The sequence below is a fragment of the Chrysochloris asiatica genome, unplaced genomic scaffold (assembly GCF_000296735.1).
Source record: "Chrysochloris asiatica unplaced genomic scaffold, ChrAsi1.0 scaffold00140, whole genome shotgun sequence".
In the NCBI taxonomy this organism is placed as follows: Eukaryota; Metazoa; Chordata; class Mammalia; order Afrosoricida; family Chrysochloridae; genus Chrysochloris; species Chrysochloris asiatica.
Window position 1 is genome coordinate 5,870,713 of NW_006408658.1, and position 6,575 is coordinate 5,877,287.

Here is a 6,575-nt window from a genome sequence, read left to right on the forward strand (position 1 = left end):
CTCTAAATTTGCTGATAATGTACTGATAGGTTCATAACTATAGGAGATTGAAATACAAAGGTTGAAAACAAAAAGGATGGAAAATATGACCTTGATGATAAAAAAAAAAAAAATACTGAAGATCACATGATTAAATTTTATAAGACTAATGACTTGCAAACATCTTTTCTAAACAACATAAAAAGTGAGTAGACACATGGAAAACAAAGAAATCAAATTGATTACATCTGTAGGAAGAGACTGTGGAAAAGCTCAATATCATCAGCCAAAACAAAGCCAGGAGAAGACTGAGGAACAGACCATCAATTCATCATATGCAAGTTCAGATTAAAGCTGGAGAAAATTAAAGCAAGTCTATCAGAGCCAAAATATGACCTCAAACATAACCCTACTGAATTTAAATAAAATCTTAAGAACAGATTTGATGCATTAGACACTAATGATTGAAGACCAGAATAGTTATGGGAAGACATCAAGAACATCATACAGGAAGGAAGCAAAAGGTCATTAAGAAGAAAAGAAAGAAGGAAAACATGAATATGCATGTCAGAAGAGACTCAGAAACTTGCTCTTCAGCATAGAGATGCTAAAGCAAATGGAAGAAATAAGCTGAATGGCAAAAGAGCTGAACAGAAAATCAAAAGTCAATTCAAGAAGGCAAAGTCAAATATTACAATGAAATGTGCAAAAATCTGGACTTAGAAAACTGAAAGGGAAGAACATATTCAACATTTCATAAACTGAAAGAACTGAAAAAAAAAAAATTCAAGCCTCAATTTGCAATATGGGTGTGGCGCTGTAAGATAGCACTATAACACAAGGTCAGTGGTTACATCCACCAGCTGCTCCAACAGCTGACAAAATGTTGAATGACATAGAAATTATCAAAAGAAGATGGAAGGAGCTGGTCTCCTTCCTCCCTGCCTTCTTCGGATGGTGGCTGTTTATGGTGGATGTGTGGCCAGAGACGGGCAAGGGTCACGTGGAACCTCGGCAACCTAAGACAGAGCCATTGCCATGCTGCAATGAGTTTTGATGACGGGTAAGACTGAGGAATTTGCACTGACCGCCTAAGACAAGCAGCGTCCCTTAAACAAATAATAAATAAGGGGGAATCTGATGCAGACCGTGCAGACCCGGTCAGGAGTTCAAGTCCCTGTGGGCCCAAGTGTTGCTGACCGTCCAAACCATAGGCTCTGAGGATCAGACTTTAGCCACCTAGCAGACATAGCAAAATGTCCCTTATCTGATTATTCAGTTATGCTGGTTAGTAATTCCATACATGAGCCCTGGATACCCACAGATAAATGTAAAAAACTTCCCTAAAAGCCGAGACTGTAAACTCCAAAAAGGCAAAGTTTTTACCCCCAAAAAAAGCTAAAGAGGATATAGAGAAACTCTGTTAACTGATGGTAAGTGGAGGGGATTATAATCAATGTAATGAAACAAGGTATATGAATATTTGAATGTGAAACCGATGATGTGCCCTGAAAACTTTCACTCAATCCACAATAAAAACCTTAAAAAAAAACAAAAACAACTCAATGGCTTAGGACAGAGAGGGACTGAGAACTGGCAGCCAGGAGACAGACTTGCAGAATGTGTCCTTTGGTGGTGTAAATTATTATATATGCCTGAGTGTTAAAAAAGAAAAAAAAAAAAAGGAGCTAAAATAAATAGAAATACGGTTAATTAATGGTGGAGCTCTGGTAGCGTAGTGGTTACGAATCGGGCTGCGAACCTTAAGGTCAGTGGTTCGAAACTACCAGCTGCTCCGCGGGAGAAAGATGAGGCTTTCTACTCCCGTAAAGATTTACACCCTCGGAAACCCTGTACAGGGTCGCTATGGGTCGGAACCGACTCAATGGCACTTAACAACAACAACAATGGTGGTACATGGTGGGGATTATCATCATTGTAATGAAACAAAGTTTATGATTTGTTTAATGTAAAACTGATGATCTGCCCTGTAAACTTTCACTCAATCCACAATAAAAACCTTACAACAAAAAAACAAAAAAAAAGAAGAAGATGGAAGGAATACACAGAATCACTGTACCAAAAAGAAATGGTCAATGTCCAACCATTTCAAGAGACAGCATATGATTAAGACACAATGATACTGAAAGAAGAAGTCTAGGGTACACTGAAGCCATTGGCAAATAACAAGGCTCTGGGAACTCATAACATACAAATTGAAATCTTTCAATCTTTCAAAACTGATGCAGGTTACAAAACAATATATGCAGACCGACTGATTACTACAAGAACAAACAAGTGGCTCGTACAAGAAACATCAAGGCAAGTGGTCGGGTCCCCCTCAGGGCAAACCCCCTTCTAAGACTAAGACTCAATGGGAATACACGCTCTGATTAGTGACCACGTTCATCACCGATAAGGGGAAATTAAAGAAAAGCAGCAATGAAGCTGCGAGCTACGCCCTACAATGCACAATAGATTCCTGTGAACCCTGATGGAGACCTGGTTAGCCAGCAGTGTGCCAAGTCCAGGGGACTCTTGGACCCAGAGTCAGTGACATAGCCACAGAGGACTAGAGTGGATACTGAAGCATCCAGCTGACAAGAAGAGAGGGCACATGGATAAGTACACCACACTTGCAGACAATATCCAGTTGACCTGGCTTCAATGACTGGATCATCAGAGCTCAACCAGAAGAAGAAAGAAGAGGGAAAAAAGAATAATCTGATACAATTTGATGAACTTGACATACACCTATGGATGCAGTAGCTCAAAAGAGAGAACAAATCTTCACAGCAAAGATCATTCCCACCCCCACCACACACAGAGAGGACAGGGATGGGCAACTTGGACATTGGCTACCTAGAATGGGGGGGGCTACAGAGGCAAGAAGTGACTGGCTTACAAGCTTTCAAGAGGGAACCAAGATTCAGAGGGCGTGGAGCAAGGTGGAAGCTCCACTGAGTAGTATCCAATCTGTCTAGTCAGGGCTGATGAAAGGAGATGTGGATAGGTCCCTTGCGATACAATAGTGAATAATTGTTATCAGGACTGATTGTAAGGGCTGAAAATGTAGACGTAGATGTTTTGTGGCAAAGGGAGGGGAGTGATTAACCTTGTAGTCTAGGAGTGGCGGTCCCTGGGACCTCAAAGGAGAAGAATGGAGAATGGAACCCTACCCAGAGAAGCAGTGATTCCAGGGATGGAGGCAGAGATGATGATGTGGGGAGATGGAGCAGCTGGGAACTTTGGACCCAGAGAGGGAGAGGGGCTGTGTGTGGACGACTAGGGGGCAGGCATGCGGGGTATATCCTTTGGTAGATGGATGATGCATGGAAGGGATTGTAAACACGACAAGGAAATGATATACAATGAAATCAATGTGAAGCTAACATCCTCCCAAGCAAACTATCACATAATTCAGTCAAACCTATTTTAACAGAGCTGTACAAACAATGAAGAGAAACAGTGTACATGTTTCACTTCTCTAATCACACCACAAGAAGGCTGTTAATGAAAGCCTAAGAAGCCACCAACATAAAATCATCCATTAAATACAGTGACAACACAATGTCTTAAAAGCAATAGACAATTTCTATTCACATGAAGAAAAAAGACAGAATAGCTCACATAAGCTATTGGAAAACAAAGAGGCAGACCTAGAAAATATTTCGAGGGAAAAGAGGCATTGGAAATACCTGAAAAATAATTCAAGAGAATAATATTTAGGTACCTTCAAATGACTGAATGAAATAAAACAGGCAAATAAAAATCCAGAAGATTAAGACAAAGATTTCAGAAATGAGCAATACTTTGAAAGGACAAAAGAGTAGATTTGAAGCAATAGAAGTACAAATTAGAGAGCTTGAAAATAAATCTCCCAATACTATTAAGCTAGAAGAGCAGAAAAAAATAAGGAAAAAAAAAAAAAAAAAAACAGGGAAATGCTAAGGTTTAAATGGAACAAAAAGAAGAAGAAGTTACAGGGTATGGTAGTTCTAGAATGGTAAAACACCAAAAAAAGCACAGCAAAAACAGTCATAGAGTTGTTGGAAGAAAACTTCCTTATATCACACACACAAAAATGAGAAGATAAGCATTCAAGAAGCGAAATGAACCTCCTATAGAATAGATCCCAAACAAAAATCACCAAGATATACAATAATCAAACTCTCCAAAATCAAATAATTTTCAGGAAAGAATTCTGAAAGCACCTTTGGAAAAATAAAAAGTTGCCACAAAGAAAAACAAGTAAGATGAAACTCTGACTTCTCATCAGAAACCATGCAAGCAAGAAAGCAATGGAAAGAGATGTACAAAATTGCTAACCAAAAATCATACACCCAGCAAAACTGTCCCTCAAATATGATGATGAAATTACATTTCCACATAAACAGAAATTAAAGTTATTTGTAATAACCAGGCCAACTTTACAAAAGTACCAAAAGAAGTTTGTTAGATTGAGAACCAATAGCAACAGACAACACTACTCAGAACTCAAACTAGATATAGAAGTAGCCAAAGTAAAATAAACGTACAAGACTGAAATAGGGACCAGATATATCAATTTATAAAGAAAATAACTACAAAGTAAAAAGAGAGTAAAGTATAGTTATAGAACAACCAAATGATGAGTAAGTCAAGTAGATTTTGAATAGTCAAGTAGATTTCAAGATAAAACTGTTTTAAACTGGGGAAGAGATTAATAAATTACATGGTAACCTCAAAGAAAATTACTAAACTTCACATGAAATCAAGAAAAGGGAAAACCATGAAGACTTTGTAAACATTGGAACAGCAGCAATGAAACACTGACAAGAAAACGCACCAAAAAAAATTAATTCAGCACAGAAAAATATGTGGAATAAAGAAAACCAGCAGCACCACAAAAAAACCCACACAGCAAAATGACTGCAATCAATTTCTAACTATTGATAATTACATTGAAGGCCAATGGATTAAATACACTAGGCAAGACAAGTAGAGTAGCAGATTGGATAAAAAATAGGATCCTTCAATATGCTGTCTACAAGTGACAACTTATACACAAAGAAAAAAATAGATGAAATATCAAAAGATGGAATAAAATATATCACGCTAACAGCAATCAAAAACAAGTAAGAGTGGTGATATTAATTTCTGATAAAATTGACTTTAAGGCAAAAACCAGCATAAGAAACAAAGAAGGATATTATCTCATGATTAGGGAATCAATTAAACAAGAAGAAATAACCATAATAAATATCTATGCTCTCAATAAAAGAACCTCAAAATACATAAATCAAACTATTAAACTGAAGAAAGGAATAGATAACTTTACAATAATAGTATGAGATTTTAATACACCACTTCTGATAAAGGACAGAACTAGAAAGAAACTCAGCAAACACACAGAAGTAATCCACCAACTTGACCTTATAGACTTATATAGAGTAGTCAACCCAACAACAGCACAATACATGTTATTTTCCAGTGCACATGGAACAGTCTCTAGAATAGACCATATGTTAGGACACAAAGCAAGGCTCAGTTATGGTGTTGGAGGAGACTATTGAAAGTGCCATGGGCTGCCAAAAGAACCAACAGATCCATTTTGGAAGAAGAGCAGCCAGAGTGCTCCTTGGAGGCCAGCATGGCCAAACTTCATCTCTCATACTTTGGACATATTGTCAGGAGGGACCAGTCACTGGAGAAGGATATCATGTAGGATAAGGTGGAGGGTCAGAGAAAAAGAGGAAGACCCCCAACGAGATGGATTGGCCAAGAGGCAGCATCGATGAATCAAGTGTGGCAACAGTAGTAAGGTTGGCCCAGGATCGGGCAGTGTTTCGTTCTGCTGTACATAAGGTCGCTATAGGTCGGTACAGACTTCATGGCACGTAACAACAACAACAACTAACCACAAAGTTGAGAAGGGATGGGAAGGTGGCTGGAAGGGAAATAGGAACCACAGGAAGGAAGCAGGATAACTGTTGTTTACTGCATGGAAGGGACTGAAATCATTGAGAGGAAACAAACTGCATGATTTGCTGAATTAAAACTAAAAAAAAAAAAAAAATGTTTGACAGTAAATAAGGAAGACAATATAAGAATTGATGCATTTGATTTATGGTGTTGGAGGTATCTAAATATCATTCTCTTTAGTTCTTTTTCAGGTATTTCCAATACCTTTTTTTCTCTCTCAAAACAATTTCTAGCTCTGCCTCTTGGTCAGTTGTTTGAACCACTCTATCTTGCTTCTTCGTGTGAACAGATAAAGTCCATTGCTTCTGAGACACTGTGATGTAGTTGTATTTGTATTAAATTGATGATAGTATATTGATGTATTCTTATGCACTCACCAACTACCTCTGGTGGGTATAATATGGTGATATAAGCATGGACCATTCTCTGTTTGCCATTCATACACACAGTTTAGGATGGATTTGGCTGATGTTAGTTATTGTCATTGATCACATGTATATAGCTGGTATAGATGGAGTTGTAGACAGTACCACTATGGCTGGGCTTTATGAGCACAGTTGCTTTCCCCTGTTAAGTGAGGCGAAAAAAACAACAGCAAAAAAGAAAATAATAAAGTAGGGGAGGAAGTGAAA